General features: G+C 44.6%; 1 pseudogene; it reads left to right on the forward strand.

Moving 5' to 3' along the window:
* Positions 1 to 7,958: 7,958 nt before the first annotated feature.
* On the forward strand, positions 7,959 to 16,013 carry LOC136518137 (auxilin-like protein 1; annotated as a pseudogene).
* The last annotated feature ends 2,213 nt before the right edge of the window (positions 16,014 to 18,226 follow it).

Genomic DNA, 18,226 nt, shown 5'->3' on the forward strand with positions numbered 1-18,226 from the left:
GACAAAAACACCGTTTTCCTTCTTTATTTATACCCCATCAAGATCGCGATTGCTGCTGCTGCAGGAATAGGACAGACACAGACACGGAGAGGAGGTTGTCAATTCCCCATTGTTGCCTTCTGCTTGGACCATTACTACCAGCATAACACAGCAGCAATCACCAGCATTTTGCGCATGCAAAATCTAAACTTCAGACGGACTAGCAGTTGCATAACACAAAGCGGGAAAAATGTGCATGTGCAGTACCATTCGGTTGAGTTCGTCCAAAGACAAATACTGGTATTAGCATATTCAGAAACAGGAAGGTTTGTCAGTAGCCAGGACGTGCCTCCGACGAAGCTACTCCCCTATATATTATTATCTGACAGACGCACGTTCCAGTTAAACAACTCGCCGAATTCTTCGACATGCAACAAAAACAAACTGGCGTGCTGGAACATTATGATCAGGATGTCTTGCTTTCTTTCCACGTCACCATACTTTACTGGCGCTGCCGTTGTATCTAGCATTAAACAAGGCGTAAACAGAGGCTTCTTCTACTCCACATGACAGGCCAGGGCAGAACTATGGTATGTAGGTCACCAGGCGACCATGGGAGGTGCCAGTAGAATATTGCAGTTGCAAGCATGTAGGTCCCTCGTCAATGATCACACGAGCTTGTTGGCGCCTGGAATGCAGATTTTTTTTTCCAATGGATGATGATGACCCCAGTTCTTTCTTAATCTTAACCACCGTTGGATAACCCTGCTGACATTCAGGCCCAGTTTAGATCCGAAAAATTTGGCAAAATGAGCACTGTAGCGTTTTCGTTGTTATTTGACAATTAGTGTCCAATCATAGTCTAATTAGGCTTAAAAGATTCGTCTTGTGGATTTCGTCTAAACTGTGTAATTAGTTTTATTTTTTATTTACATTTAATGCTTCATGCATGCGTTTTCGTATTCGATGTGACGAGGAATCTTGAAAAATTTGACATTTTGGGAGGGAACTAAACAGGGCCTCACGTTCTGAATCATGCAGGTGTGCTACTGCTAGCTAGCTATGATGCTGCAGATTAATCTAAGTCGCTCACTCTTATGTTAATCGATAAACCAATAATTGTAGTGCTGTAGTCGGTTTTATATTACACTTCTCCTATGTTTCAGATGCCTGAATTTTACAATAATTAATTAGTACAAGTAAATTGTCACTTTTCTAACTTGTTATTTGTCTTTGTGTCATAACATATCAAATTTTATCCTTACCTAACTATAGAAATAATTATAAATTATTAAATTGTCTTTGTGCCAACGCATATCATATTTTGTCAGGTTTGTGGCTTTGTTTAATCGTTTTTATTTTCGGAACAAAAAATTACAGATTGTGTCTACGGAAACTGCAATGAACTAAAACAACAATTTTAGTATAAATTATATGTAATAACCATATTCAAGCACAGGAAATCTAGCAAATCTCTTTATATTATTGTTTCTTTTTATAAAAGTTGTAACATGAAACCTAGCATGGGTAGCACTGCATGAGAAAGTGAAAGCCCGGAATTCGACCCTGTTCGCTTATGCTGAAATTTGGCTTATGCTGAAATATTGTGAGAGAAAAATATTGTTCCATGGTTGAAAAAAGTAGCTCAAGCGAAACAGTTCATTAAGTATATATGTAATAGTAAATCAAAGTTGAGAATGGCAGCAAAGCATGGTGCATTCCAAACAGCAAAGGAAGCAGAGTAGCAGACAACAGCACGTAGCATCAGTATGTATATATGACGATAATTTAAATAGGAATCATATCCGTACTTTCAGAAAATAAATATGAATCCGTAGATCTCACCCTGATTCATCATGATCAGATCAGATGAATGAATGAATGGATCCCTTTTACGCCGTCCTAATTCTCCTTTCTTTCCGCATTCTTTGTATCCAAGGCATAGATTCCTCCAATTAATAAAGTGACAATATATATTTAATAATTCACCGAACTGTTGACGCGCATCAGGAATCCTAAGCTTTCGATCAAATCGGCGTCTTTTTTCACACGAGAACTGACAGCAGATGCTGGGAATTTTTTTTCCCATGGTGAGCTGTCTACTGATTTGGCCAGGCAAAAAGGGGCCAAATACAGGCATGTGCTGAAGCGGCCATTCTGTTAGTCTTCTTGTTTATCTTAAAGTCTGAACTCAGATGTTGCTTTCAAATTAAAAAAAAAACATTTTCCAATGAGAAAAAAGAACCATTTGCTTTCAAAGAAGTAGTACATGCATAGTATTGTACAATAATAGTATAATTGCTGCAGCTTACTGTACTTTGTACAGCACATAGAAGGCCATTAGTAAATTTTTCAAAAAAGAAAGAAAGAAGAAGGCCATTAGTCATTTCATTTCCTGTCAGTTGATTGTTTGTTTGAAGGATTGGACCTGATTGAAGCAACCAGGATCAGACACACGGCTGCAAATTTTGTTGACACATGGAGACAACTTGACGCTAGATCTTCTCCACTGCACGCAGTGACACAGCAAGCCCACTGCATCTATCTGCATGCATATGTGTAGTACAGTAGTGGTTAGTAGAGACAAGGAAATGGTTGGTGTGTGAGCTTGTTCGTAGTTCGTTGTAGCCCCACAGCTAGAGACACACACACACAGGGGAACATCTGGCTCCATTCCATCCATTTGTTACCTGGAGAGACTGAAGATTGAAGAACTGGTTGGTCCAACACACCCATCGCCACAATAATTGGACTGGCCGGACTAGCCTCATCACGTAGGCACGTCCAAACTAATTCGCCAACAAGAGCAGAGACAAAGAAATCCCATTGATTAGAAGCCAACCAACCAACCAACCACAACTGAAGCAAAAAAATCGCCGGTAAAGCATTTGTTTGTGCAGGTCCTGAACCTGAACCCCTGTAAAATATTGACCCAACAACCATGCATACAACAGCAGCTACAGAAGAAGCACTATCTGAGCTGAGATCAGACTTGGCGGCTCATGGATGTGCAGATATTCTAATCCCAGATGCCCAAATAGGCAACAGCACAAACACCCGGAGCAGGGACAGCGACGCGAGTGACGCGAGTCAGCACGAGGCATCAGGCATGGTCCATGGAAATGCTAAAGAAATAGCAGCAGCAGACGGAGCAGCTGATGATGATCATGAACCTGGCCTGGCGTCAACGTCGTTGCCGGGGCGTGCATGAAATGAGGCTATGAGCGTCGCTGTCCAGCCCATAAATCCTGTGACTGCGACTGTGTAAGGCGCCATTAATTCTGAAAGAAAGGTTTGGGTCGGATTGGACGGTTAACAGACGCCAATAAAACTCCTCTTATACCAGGCTAAGGGCTTGATTGTCAGGTTTCTGGAGCGGATCTGGCTCTAACTCCACTGAAACTCTGCCAAACAATCATCCAACAAAAAAACTCCGGCGAAAAAGCTTGGAGGAAGAGACGCGGCCATTCTCCTACTAGGCGAGCTGAGGCGTGAAAATATGATCTCTCGTCTCTTTCTCACAAATTTGGCATGAATTATAATAAAAAATAGTTTCTTGGTTTTCCTTATAAATTTAGCATAAATTATAATAAAATTATCACTAGAGCCATTTTTATTCGAAAGCGGATTCAGCTCCATAAGAAAAATTAGAAAGCCTGAGTCCTCTTACGAGGAGCCTGAGGCCCCATTTGTTTCCGCTTATAAGCGGCTTATCGGTAGGAAATAAGCGAGAATCCCGCCAAACACTTTACTTATTTCCACCGATTCTCGCTTATGTGGTAAGCCGCTTCAGATATTTGAACTACGAGAAGCGAGAAGCGAGAAAAATCTTCACTTAGATTATAATCCAAGCGTGGCCAGGAGAAGTGGAAACAAACGGGCCCTGAGTCGTCCCAAACTACGCCTAATCATGCAGCTAGGACACACGAAAAGGAGGAACCGTTAGTTTTTGTTATCTTGGGGTGTGTTTGGTTCCATGGATATCCATGGATGGGGCGTGGATATCCATGGATGAGTGTTGTTTGGTTGGGTGGACAGATCAATTCTGGATATTCAGAATATGGAATGTTCTCACAAGATTCTAGATATCGTGGCCACAAAAAAGTGGCGGACAAGCTCATCCACCGTTGCATGACATAGGTCTTGCTAACGTGGCAGCAACGATCAATGGTTGCATGCATGCAACCGTAAAACGATGTTATCTCCTAAACCATTTATCTAATTTGTGATACGATTACATCATTGTATTTGGTTTAATTAAATCTACAAAATAAGCTCTCACATGGTTATGTTTTGACAATAAATAAATAAATGGCAAGTGGGTCCCATATGACATAATCAGCATGGCTATCCTCGTCCATCCAATCAAACAGCCAAATAACTCGCCCTGTCCCGCCTCGTTTAACAGATATCCATCCAACAAAACAGAAAAGTGGCTCGCCCCATCTATCCAACCGAACACGCTACATGAATAAATATACATGGATACGTATATCCCATCCAACCTTGTACTCAAATCAAACGCACACTTGATGAGGACGCGGCTGGGGGACCTGGCCACCTGGGAGTGAGGAATGATGGGGAAGGAACACCGGACGGAAGAATAAAAGAAGAAGAACAAGAACAAGAAGAAAGAAGGCAATGATTCGTGCCGAGGGAACAGGCAGAGGACGCTCAAATGAGACCCTCCACTCGCCATGTTAGCGGCCACAATCCATTCCATTGCCATGCAAAAGGTGTCTCATCATACAGTTCACTCGTCCAGGGACGCAGTGGATGATTTCATTTCACTTGAGGCCGCAAGCTGAGACCAGCGGCGACACTGATGGCTGCCTGCCCGGCCAACGGCCATGTACGCCTGCCACTGCCACTGCCACTGCCACTACCACACCCAGCGTGCTCCTGGCGACGACCCTGCCGGCCGGCCGGCATGCAAGCCCTGGACCGTGCCTTTTGCCCCCTCAGCAAACGAAACGATCGAGCTCGAGCTGTGGGAGGCGGCACACGCGCGCGTGCACGCTGTCGATGCAGCCTTGCCCGAGCCGTTTCTGTCTTTCTTTCTTTTTCTCGCTGTCAGTCAGTCTGCCACGACCGTCACGCGCAAGCAAGGATTAGCGTGCAAGTAATCTCGCGCCCGTCCCGTCTGCACCGGTTTAGCGTCGTCTAAAGTCTAAACCATGATGAGACGCAGGGATTAGTCTCATCCGATCGAAAGCCTCTGGAGCAGAGAATTCGCATGGCACGGGGCCGGCCGCAAGTGCGTGTGCTGACAGACAGAACCGTTGGGGTTCATTCGCAGCAGTGCGTCCAGGGACCATGCGCGTGGCTTTCACTCTCATCCCGTCATCCGTGTCCGAGTGTCAGCTACTCAACGACCACGAAACAGACACCGTGCCTGACTGAATGAACAAATTTAAAGCCATGGCATTTATACAAGGGTCGACCACGGAACAGTCACCATGATGAGCCAAACACACACACGGTCTGTTGCCCCTGGGCGGCTGCAGGAGCCAGGAGGCAAATCCCGTCGCTTTCGGCACGTGAAACGCACAAGAGCACGCCTGCCACTGTTGCTGCTGCTGCTGCCGTTGAACAGGGAGGGAGGGACGGAGAGGGAGATCATTCGTCATCGGATGGCGGTGGCTCCGCTGCGGTCGTTGTCCGGGTGTAATTCCCTCGACTCGATCGATCCCTGGCACCGGACCCTCCGGAGTCGGGAGTCCTGCCTGTGATCTGATCCTGTCCGCTCACGCTCCTCTCTCTGCCCCGTCAGAGTTCAGACACATCGTTTTCGCGGAGATTTCAGTAGCTCCGCGCGATCCGTGCAACTGTGCGTGCGTGGCTCGCCATGAATTGGAGCTGTCGTGCTCGGGACATGGGCATGGCGACGAGGGGAAGGACATGAGCTGGAACAGGGAGGACGGCAGGGCGCATCGCTGTCCACGAGCCCATGGTCCGCGGATGTTTGACTCTGACGGCAGCCGGCAGGCAGCGCCACCGTGCTGGCTGGCAGCATGTAGACCGTGTCGACTTTTGGCTCGGCTGGTCCCAGCGGCCCAGCAATCGTTGGCGCAACGTCCGGCGATCCAATGGGGGTAGACGGTAGAGCACTAGAGCGGGCCTCATCGCAGCGTACAGAGTTACTCCTACAGACGTACTCCTACAGTGTGGAGGAGCACTGTGAGCTCCCTCCACTTCCACGGCGGACATGTCCTGCTCTCCGGGCGTAATGCAGTGCAAGGACCGTGGTCCGTGGTTGACCAACTGCACGATTCTCTGCCAATCGCACGTAGGACTAGGAGGAGCTGGAGAGAACATGGCATATCCAGTAGGTTCATCAGTTCAAGCGGCAGGACAGATAGCACATCAATGCTTCTCTATTTTTAGAGGGTGTTTGGTTCCTTAGACGCTTCTAAAATTTATGTTACACCAAATATTTAGAGGCTAATAAGGTGCATTAAATATAAATTAATTACAAAATTAATTACATAGATGGAGGCTAATTTTCGAGACGAATTTTTTAAGCTTAATTAATCTATTATTAGCATATGTTTACTGTAGCACCATGTTGTCAAATCATGGACTAATTAGGCTTAAAAGATTCGTCTCGCAAATTAGTCGCAAGTTGTGCAATTAGTTTCGTAATTAGTCTATATTTAATACTTCATATATATGTCCTAATATTCGATGTGACAGAAATTTTAGGAGGAGGAGAAGGAACCAAACAGGCCCTTAATCATGGCACTGGCTCCTTCCAAAAGGATATGATTCTTGTTTGTTCCGTCGGTACTCAAACTGTTTAAAGTATATCTATATCGATTTTTTTTCTTTCAAAAAAGATATCAATATATCTGCGAGATGAAGTCTACCTATCTTTTATTTTTTAAAAATTATATCTATCTTTTTCAAAAAATATCAATATATATCTATAAGATAGAGTATGTTATAAAAATATATTTAATAACAAATCTGGTAGTATTGTAGATATTCATATTGTTGGTATAAATTTAGTCAATCACAAAGTAATTTAACATGGCATTCGGTCAAATGTGGAAGTAAGTTATTTGAAGATGTGTCCACCGAATGAGTAAAATGTTGTCGAATACAAAGACAAAAAGAATAGGACCTAATCTTAACCGTTACAAGATCTACTAAAGAAAAAAATCTCGAGGAAAAAGAAATAGGCGCAACTCATCAGACAAAAAGCCACACATCGCGTAACACGTTAACGTCATTCGACTAAACCACGTAAAGCATCGTGTTCGGATAACGTCTATCTATTTATCACATCCAGACATTCAGTTAAGAGACGTTTCTCGTTCATCCAGGGTAAATCGAACGGTTCAGGCGGCGATCTGCATGGCACAGGCGAGATCGCCATGCACGTACGTACGTACGTGGATCCATATATACTCGAGAAAATATTTTACCAAATTTGCCATGACAATTGATATATGTACATTGTCTTAACGTACATTTCAAGATAAGAAATGCTATTTTATCCCTGTCAAACGTCATATCTAGTTTACTCGATCTATCTAGCACACTGCTAATATAGTACTAAGTAAGATCTATCTAGCACGCTGCTAGTATAGTACTAAGTAAGATCTATCTAGCACGCTCTTAGGATAGTACTAAGTAAGATAGAAACACAAATGATTACCCTGCACAAAACCTACCCTAGAAGCGTGCCAAGGATGATTGATCCCACCACCGTCGCCGCCGCAACCCAACCCAACCCAAAGCCAAAGCGTCGGCACGGTGAAAACCGCAAAGCCACCGCCGTCTACCAACCCAACGCCCCCGGTGGCCGCGCGCCCGCCGTAGCTGGCATCAGGCAGGAAGCGACAAGGACCCGCGCCGACGCGGTTCCGACCGCGTCCCCTCCTTGGACGGGACGGGACGGACATCCCCCGCCCGCTCCGACCCATCCGTTCCGCTATGCGCTATCCGCTCCAGCGAGACAACGCTTTTCCGCGCGGCCGCAACGCGAAAACAGCCGGCACCACGGACGCAGCAGCCCTCCTCCACACCGCGGCGTCCATGCCAATTTGGCATGCCCCACAAGGACGAGGCGACACAGGCGCGGCGGTTTTTGTGGCAAAACACGGACGGACACCCCCCAAACACCGCGACTCCCGAGTAAAGCCGCTTCGTCTCCTCCCACTCTGACCTCGCGAAGCGCTCGCCTCCCTCTCCATTCCTCTCCTCCTCCTTCCCTCCCCCAAACCACTGTGCACGGAGGGTGGGCGAGGGTCTAGGGGGCGGGGCGGTGAGAAAACCCTAGCGCGCTCTCGCGCGTGGGCGCGCGCTGGCGGCCATGGACGCGGCGCGGAGGGAGAGGAGGCACCACCGGAAGGCTGCCGCCGCGGCGGCGGGAGCGGGGGGCGTTGGTGACGTGGGAGGAGGAGGAGGAGGAGTGGCGGCGGCGCGGGCGGCGTACGGGGACGTGTTCGGCGGGCCGCCGCGCTTCGCGGCGCCGTTCGGGGGCGCGCCGCTGAACTACGCCGAGGTGTTCGGCGGCGTCGCCGCGACCTGCTCCATCCCGTACCTCGACCTGCCGCCCGCGCCCTCCGGTGGCGGCGCCGGCGGCTTCTTCGCCTGCCGCGGGAAGGGGGACTACGGGGAGATCTTCGGCCGCTTCGACTTCGCCGACTTCGCGCTGCCGTACGAGGACCTCTTCGGCGCGCCGCAGCACGAACCCGAGCCCCAGCCGGAGGCTGCCAGGGAGACGGACCCGGAGATCGCCTCGTCCAGCGGGAGCTCCACCAGCAGGTCTGTGCTGCGCGCGCTCCCTCCCTCCCTCTCCGACATTCGTCTCCTGTGTGTCTGTGTGTGTTTCCCGCTGGGTGGACAGTGCGCCCGACCTTTGCTGCTTCCCCGGTTTGGGCGTTCTTCGTTTGCAGACGTGGATTTGAAAGACGGCCATGAGTGGGGTTCACGATTTGCTTTCTCCATTCGGAAATGCGACCGTGTCACGTCGTAGTCTGCTGGTGGGTAGATTGGGGGTGGGGATTTGCGGGCTTTTTACCTTGCACATCTTCCGTTCTTCTCGTCGTAAAGGTGCCTCTTCCGATCCTCCTTTTTTTACGCCGCTTTGCTCTCCGTCCAGAGTGTTGTTAGTGTTGAAGTGTTGGAGAAGCTGCTTATGCGGCATTAGGCGTTTCTGGGACAGTTTTGCATTTCCTGGTTCGTAAAGGTGTCTTCCTTCTTTGAGGGGAAAGCAGAGCCTTTTCTGCTCACTCATTATTCCTCTTAGCGTGAAATGGTGCCATCGGGTGGTGTTGTCATTTGCACCTTTCTTTTTGGGCTTCTGTGGCATTTGGGGGTTTCTGTTAAGGACTCGTCGTTTGCGACCTTCTATTTATTTATTTTCATGTATATTGTTGGAATTAAGATGTATGATCTCCTGGTGGAGATCCTCATACGGTCTGCAGACATTACAAGCACAGTCTATTTCCATGGATTTAAAACAAAGTTGAACTTTCAAGAAGAGTAGGATAGGATGAATTAAAATAATAAGTTTTCCACAGTTGCCGTGGACGAAATTCATAGGATTGGTACGAATTTCGTCGAGCAAGCTTGGTATAGATAAATAATCTTCAATGCTTCTTAAAATCAAGTATAAGGTTGACTTTGGTTGGTGGAAGCATGTATATTGTATGTTATTCTATGGTTAGTGGTACGCACAGAAATGGACATCCCTTGATTTGTGTTTTTCGCCCATGTGAGCAGTTTCCCTGTCTCATTCAGTTGTAACCAATCTTCCCTAATAGATTCCATGTAACCATTGGCGAAGATTTTTAATCATGGGCCCACCACACCTTATAGCGCCAAATGAGTTGGTGCTCCTCCATTATTTGGTGAAAGATCTACCAGTGATTGTAGTAGAACCAAGGAACTAGAAGTCCCTGCTTCCTCCTGAGGAAGAAGCCAGTGCCACACAACGATAGGAACATGTGGAACTGAAGAGGATGTGGTAGTTGGGTAAATCAGCCAGGTCAGTGCAAGAGTGGTCAAACCACACTTTAGCATGTCCGGTTGATGTGTTGTATTGCTAGGGAATGGATGCATTAAACATGGATGGTGCACTATGACCTTGCTGGCCAACAAGCTACATCTGATAAGCTGGTGAGGCTAGCTGGCCATGGGCATTGCAAGGATAATGAAAACGGGTAAACCACCACGGGAGGTGAGATAGGAGATGGGAATCGGGTCAATTTCCTTTTGCATCTGGTCCATTTCCTTTGTTTTTTTTTCCCTTTTAGGTCTTGTCCATAATGAGTAGAGGCGTTACTTGGTGGGGTTGGGGGTTGTAACGTATGTATATCTTGTAGTGTTGTATGCTGCAGCATCCATTTTGACAGGATGCTGATAAAGGTAATGAGTGATGTAATATGCTATATTTGTAATATCTACTGCCAGTAATTACCATCAAATATTTGTGTTTATTGTCTTATATATGATATGAAGTGCATCTCAGTGAAAATAACATGCAGCAAAATGTGATTCCAGCAAAAGCAATCAAGTTTAATTTTTTCAATCTGCATTCTGTAATTCAGCAACATGTTTAGTGTAATATGATTGTTCTACTTTTTTATTCATGTTTGCCCCCCTGTAATCTGCTTTGGTAGTTAAAAGTGTGTCTGTGCTTCCTATCTGTCACATGGTTTACCATCAACTTTTTGTATTAACAGATCATCGTTTAAAAAAGAATCCAGCCAGCTGGAGGATGAGCCTTCTATACTTCCTCAACACTATCAAAATCTGGATCATTGTCAGCACTTTAAAGACCATAAGTTTTCTCCAATATGCTTCTCTCCAGACACAGAAAGTCCACAGTTTGTGATGTCATATAACAAAACTACTGAGAGGAGACCCGATGATCTAATTGAGATGACGACCTGCACAGCTAAACCTTCGTTGGACTTTGTAATTGATTCTCGCAATTTGTCACATGACACAGCAATCAATCATGTTTCAAGAATTGACAACACAATAGCCAATGATGGTAATAATAAGAACCCAAGCTCTGCTAACACGAGTGTGCGGAGTCCTGAGAGTGATTTTGCAGTTGATCAGAAGCAGCAAAGTCCATCATGGACACCTATTTCTGGAAGTATGTCTGTAAATGAAAACCACAAGAACTCTGATATTCATTCAACACGCAGTACTGTAACGCCTCCTGATTATGCGTTTCTTCGGGTATCTGACAGTGATGCACAGACACAACCAATCAAAGTACAGCCAATATTGAGGCAGCAACCTAAACTGCTCAACAAGAAAGAGATTGCAGCTAAAGGAGGCGTCAATATTGTAAACCACAATTGCTCTCCAACTTCTGCTGCACGTACCACTTCAAGTAGCAACATGCCTCATACTGACAAGAAAGTTGATGCCAATCCAACTTCTGCATCAGCAGCTATGAAGGAGGCAATGGATTTTGCTGAAGCTAGGTTAAAGGCTGCAAAAGCATTGTTAGAGGGAAAAGGTGACAGTTTTAAGTTGCGGAAGAAGCCAAGTCATCTAAGAAGCACAAGGTCTATGGAAATCAAGTCTCCTTTTTCTGTAGAGGTCGATACTTCCGAACAAAAACTATCGGTGAAAAAGTCATCGAAAGAAGAACAGAACCCTGATGATTCTTTGTTTGACAAGCATAAAAAGTTAAGTGCAGTCAGATTAGATCATTTCGATGACAATGGGAAAAAGGTACTTCCATTGGAGAAGCCTCCGCACATGGTGCAACACTGCACTGAGTCCTGTCAAACTTCCAGTAAACTAGAGAAACTAGGCAACTGGAAGTCAGGTAATGACTTTTTTGAGGTAACCGGAGATGATCCTAAATGCAAAACTGATGATGCCACAGAGGGAGGTGATAAATGCGAGCAAATGGATCCCATTATTAGTGTCATCAATCATCAGAGGGAAACTGAATTCAATGCAGCAGACTCTGACTTGGACAGGTATGAAAAACTATGGGAGGTTAATGATGGCAGGAATGTGGGGGTGAAACATGTAAATCTGAGGGAGAACAAGACAGCTCCAGTGGACAAAGATGGGGTGTCTGTGATGTTAGAACCTTCTACAGAAAATATGGCACACCAAAAGACTCATAATTCAATTGGTGAGGGACTTGTAACACTGGAAAATGCTAAGGAAAGACATGATACTGATAAATGTCTTGAGCTTCCTACAAGTGGAACCTCCACAAAGCTGGATGTCTTCAAGGATGTGTCAGGTTCATTAGCAGAGGCCTGCTCATCAGTAAATGCCAGTGATCTTAGAGACCATGGTAATATTAGTCCAAATGTAAGTCCATTAGCAGGAACATCAAAAGAGGCCACAAACAGTAAACTGGCACCAGAAGTATCTTGTGATGGCAGGATGCAACACACTTCTTGGAGTAATGAAAAGTTTCAGGAATCCTCAGATGTATCTAATGTTGCTATTTCCCAGGGAAGTAACATTAAATCATTGATTTTAGAAGAACTTAAAGAATCTGATGTATGTGATGCTTTCACGAGGGGACCTAATAGAATTGAGCAGGAAGCTGGAACTTATGGAAGAGAAAAATTCAGCTTTATTGATGGATCACTCTTGCTGCCATCACACTTCCATAACAAAGGTGCCAAGATAAATTTAGTCTCTGAAAAAGTACAGAAAGTCGAAATTGAGAAGAAAGTTGGTCCATGTGCACACCCTGAAGTAACAATTGTGGATCTTTACGCTGATTGTCCTAAAGATGCGAATGATGATATTCTACAAAATGATAACTTTGCAGACCCAGAAGAATCAAACATGCTGAATGTATTTGAGGTAGCTAGCAAGTTGATTAAAAGAGAACTAGATCAAGAAATGCATGGGTCATTAGGGCATGGTGAAGAGGAGAACATGGAAGAAGGAATGGATGCATTTGTGTCTGGTATTAATGGCAAAGAAGCAGATGAAACCGCATTAGAAAATAGGTGAGTGGACAGGTACTGAAGAAGGATCTGCTCGCTGTAACCAGGAGGACCAAAATTCATCTGAAAGCACCAACAGAGGAAAAAATGATGTAGATGCAAAGTGTGATACAGCTTGTGATGAAGTTGGATCTGAATCCCTTTCAGGCGATGAAGTTGTCATCAAAGCTACAAGTGATAGCACTGCCAGAACAATTATTAATTCGAAAGATGAGCTGGTTTTCTCTTCCGAAATGTATACTCGCATGCAGCACTCAATGCAGAAAGATGATACCACTGCTTCTCAGACATCTTGGGATGTTCCTGGTCTTGAAGAAACCGGAGAGGTTTCCAATAGAGGAGAAAAAGAATTACCAACAGAAAGGTCTACATGTGAAGATCATAGGACGGCAAGCGTAATGGAAGAAAAAGACACTACAGCAAGGATATCAAAGGCAGAGCATGTACCATCTCCCTTGGAGACAACGTGTGGTGTAACTAAATCTGCTGAAGCTCCGACATCAGTTCCTACTGGGACATGGAAAAATGAGGGACATGGAGTTCAGACGACCAAAGAGGGGGAGAACATGACAACAGCAGATAGTGCATGTGAGAAGGACAAAGGGTCTTCTCAAAGTGTACACGAGAAAAAAGAAAACGAAAGGAGATTGGAGAAAGAAAGAGAACTTGCTGAAGAGAAGGAAAGAAGGAAATTGGAGAAAGAAAGAGAACTTGCCGAAGAGAAGGAAAGAAGGAAATTGGAGAAAGAAAAAGAACTTGCCAAAGAGAAGGAAAGAAGGAAATTGGAGAAAGAAAGAGAACTTGCTGAAGAGAAGGAAAGAAGAAAATTGGAAGAGGTAGAAAGGGAGAGGGAACGTAAAAAGGATAGACTTGCTGTTGAAAGAGCGACAAGAGAAGCACACGAGAGAGCATTTGCCTGAAGCTCGTGAAAAGGCAGAAAAGATGGCTTTAGAAAGAATTACTGCTGCACGGCAACGGGCATCTGCAGAGGCTCGAGAGAAAGAAGAGAGAGCAAGTGTTGAAGCAGCTGCTGAAAGGGCTACTAGAGAAGCTAGGATAAAAGCAGAACGTGCGGCAGTTGAGCGAGCGACTGCTGAAGCTCGGGAGCGGGCAATAGAAAAGGCAAAGGCTGAGAAGGCTCTCGCAGAGGCAAGAGAACGGAGGGAACGATACAAATCCTCTTTCAAGGAGAGTTTTAAGTCCACCAATCAGGTAGGTGTATTTCGTTGTTGGTATGGTCCATTGTGTGATGCAATTTGCAATTCAGACTCTACTATGCAACCTTGTTTTCTTTTTGTTTCTCCTTTTTAGAGAAAACGCTGACTAGATATAAATCTGGGTTCTGGATACAGGATATTCGACAGGAGTCACAATTTCAGAGGGCAGCTTCTAGTAATTTCATTCGAAACCCAGATTCCAGCAACAGAGGTACTTAATATATTCAAGACTTTATTGTAAATCATGTTTTCCGAGGAAGCCTTGCATGCATTTTGTAAAAATATGTGGTTGTTACTAGTCTAATTTTCTGCTCTTTGATATTTGTTGGCAACAGTGGCTGAGGTTGAGTCCGCTTTAAGACATAAAGCAAGATTAGAGAGGCATCAACGCACAGCTGAGCGTGTGGTATAGTTGATACTCCTTTCTGGGTTTTATTTCATTTTTTTTTGCCTTATTTTTGTCAGTAGTTTGGTGACGTGCACATTCCCTATTTTCAGACAAAAGCGCTTGCTGAGAAGAACATGCGGGACCTGCTAGCTCAAAGAGAGCAAGCAGAGAAACATGTAAGACATTTACACACAGAGGACATTCTTACTGTATCTGCATTTATTCATAGTATTGGTGTTTATGTATTTGTTTGGGACTTAAAGGCTTTGTTGTTGTTGTTGTTGTTGTTGTATTGGTGTTTATGTATTTCAGAGGTTGTCTGAATTCCTGGATCCTGAGATCAAGAGATGGTCAAACGGAAAGGAAGGAAATCTGAGGGCCTTGCTATCCACATTGCAATACGTAAGCAGTTAAATTTCATGCACCTTTTTAATCCGTAACATAGAACATGGAAAAGGTTATCATGTGTTGCTCTGTTTTCCCTGGCAGATTCTTGGAGCTGATAGTGGCTGGCAACCGGTGCCACTGACAGATCTCATTACAGCTGTTGCTGTGAAGAAAGCTTACAGGAAGGCAACCCTATGTGTCCATCCAGATAAATTACAGCAAAGGGGCGCTACAATCAGACAGAAATACATTTGTGAGAAGGTTTTTGATCTTCTTAAGGTATGCGCTCTGTCCACATTGAATGCTCTGGTCATTTGGAACTCCATTAGAGCAACCCTTTCTATTTATGGCTGCATTTCCGGAGTCTCCTTTTTCTTTCTCCTGTGTGTACTTTAGTTACAGAACTTTGGTTTCTGATTTTTCAAACTTTCTGTGAACGTCCTAGATAATTATGCTAGATAATTTCCTGTGCTTCTGCACAAGTCATTCCCTTTTTCTCAACTTAAGCAGACGCTGGTGTGCCCCTTGTATCTTACCTATTAACTACAACTGGAAAATGCATGCACATTCACGGAAGCAATCGCAAAGAACTTTTACAATTAAACAGACACTTGATGCACATTTTTGCTTTGTTGGAACTCTGTTCGAAAACTTTGCATTGCCTGCAAACCAACTGTTTTTTTATTGGTGAAATGTTGCTGCAAAAACTTCATTTCTGGATAGGCGGCCTTTCCCTCTTCATTCTTATTTGTGCTATGCGATGATTCAATATCAGTAAATGAAGCAGGAAAAAAGGAGAGAAACTTTGCTCACCTCCTGCCACCTATTTTGCAGGATGCTTGGAACAAGTTCACATCAGAGGAGCGCTAGGGTGGAAGGAAGCTAAGCGGCCGCTTATTTTGAGGCAGGCGATTCGTTATTAGTAATATTTATATAGCGACATCGTTAGTTTCTTCATTCAAAATTGATGTAAATATGCAGTTGTAGCCCTAGATAATCCGTGTCAGAAACAGCGCAAATGATGCTGGTTATTACCTTATCTCAGAATCAGTTCAGCAAAAAGAGCCCAATTGCTCCTAAGTCTCCAGCTCGTGCAATTCGCTGAGTAGCAGCTGCGTCAGCAAGCCCCCGATGCTTTCAACTCGCCGACGGCAATGGCTGGTCCGTTGTCGTCGTTGCCATATCTTTGTTGTCAGATTAGGTCGAGTCACGAGTCGAAAATTATTACTTCCATCTACGGTTCTACTCAATGCAATGCATTGGTAGAATCAGGTTGTTTTTCGGGCGGATCGGATTGTATTAGCTAGGTCGGATAGCCCATGATTCAGATTTAGACCCATTTTGGTAGAGCTTCAACTTGACTGTGACACAGTTCGTCTGCCGGGCAGAAATAGCTGGATCGGTGAGAGCTCTTATGGCTGAGCAGCTTGAGCCGGTTCCTAGTGTTCGTGTTCATCAGAATGGTGATCGTAAATCTGCAGCCGTTTTGTTAGATCTCACTCCTAAGCGTATTTGCAAGCAATGCTCCTGTGAGCTGCAAGCCAAGGTTTACTATACTTTGGACTAGCAGCTGCAGCATTGCTAACGACGAAGCGCCACTGCGTGCTTGAGGACGTCGGACGTGCCAGGCTGCTTGTGTGACCACTGACAAGGTTTGTCACGTCGTAGGTTGCCAGGATTGTGCGTCTAGCATGGACGTAGTAGGGGTGAGCATGTTGTGGCACGCCTAGGCGATCTATACCTGATTTGATTTGTTTCTCGTTTCTTTTTTCCCTTCCGGTTGTTGAACTTGGAGTTCCCTTTCGTGTGTGTCCCTGTACTTTGCGTCCGAAAAAAAAGATAAAATTCTAGTTCCGTCTTTGATAAAGAAACAAACTATTTAAAATTTAATCAAATTTATAAAAAGAAGATGATATCAATGTTAGATTACTTTAACTAAAATGCGGCTCATGTAAATAACGATAACAATTCTTATTATTAAATATCTTAGTGTGATGAATTATGTGTTGAAATACTCTTTCCTCTCCCTTTCAAGAAAATTATTGTGGTGTTATTTGTATCGTTTAGTCATAAAAGGGGCATGCATGTGCACGATGCTAGCCATTAACTTTGAGTTGAGTGGTAATTAAGCAAAAGCACGCACGTGTTTATGGCTATTCACTTTGGAGTGGTAATTAAGGTGAGTGCTAAACCAAGTAACTTATGCATAATAAGTGACAGTAAAAGGCATGAATAGTGCTTGAAATGTCGTGCATAACTCTCACGTTTAACCATGGGCTAGCATGAGTATATAATAAGTGGCTAGCATGCATATGATTGTCCAATATTAGAAAAGTAAAAGATAACACACATGAAAGTAGACTAGTTCTTTTATCATCAAGAGAATAAAAAAATGATAGAAGGAAGTGGGGAGAGAAATATTTTCAAGATGGAAGAAGTAAACATGGTGCATGATGAGTTTGTGTTATTTGGCACATGAATAGTTTATGTGTGCCACACACATATCAAAGGTGTCTAGTTTGATTAAATTATTTTTTGCTAATGCGATCTTTAAGCTTCCACGAATTGGTTTTTTATGTTAACAATCAAATGAGAGTCCGTTTGGATCTCTAGAATTGAATTGAATCTAAATCATAGTATGCTTAGAACTAGGAATGACGACAATTCCAATGAATTCCAGTGAAGCCAACACACCTAAGTAATAACCTAGCCCAATATAACTAAAACTCCTCAATTGTATTCGACTAGGACCAGAACAAACGCCTTGCCCTCTGAACTATATAAAGAGAGGCAGGCGCACACACCTTTTATCCAATCAATCATATACAATACCCCGACGCAAAGGCACCACGTCTAACTAGACTAGGGTATTACACTATTCAAGTGGCCTAAACCAGTATAAATCGTTGTATTTGCGTTTACAGCCAAGTTCTGCTACGCCGAAGCTCCCCAAACTCTATCACGGGTAATGGTGACAGGTTGTTGGTCGTTAAACACCGACGGCTGGCGCGCTAGATTGGGGCTTTCGGCGAATTCGCGATCGGGAGTTCTACGGAACTCGACATAAACATGCAGCATGTTCGTTTCGGCTTATTCGTTCATATCTGGCTTATAATCCACTGCTTAAACAGTGTTTTTCTCTCACACCAAATCAGACAGCCGTACTTTCAGCCATGGCTTATAAGCCAATTCGGCCGAAACGAACAGGCTGAATTTTCTCGCTGGGTTCCGTGTTCATCTTCGGTTCCTGGGTCTACACGGCGGACGACTGCGGTACACTCCAAGGTCGCCTC

Source organism: Miscanthus floridulus, chromosome 17, assembly GCF_019320115.1.
Source record: "Miscanthus floridulus cultivar M001 chromosome 17, ASM1932011v1, whole genome shotgun sequence".
In the NCBI taxonomy this organism is placed as follows: domain Eukaryota; kingdom Viridiplantae; phylum Streptophyta; class Magnoliopsida; order Poales; family Poaceae; genus Miscanthus; species Miscanthus floridulus.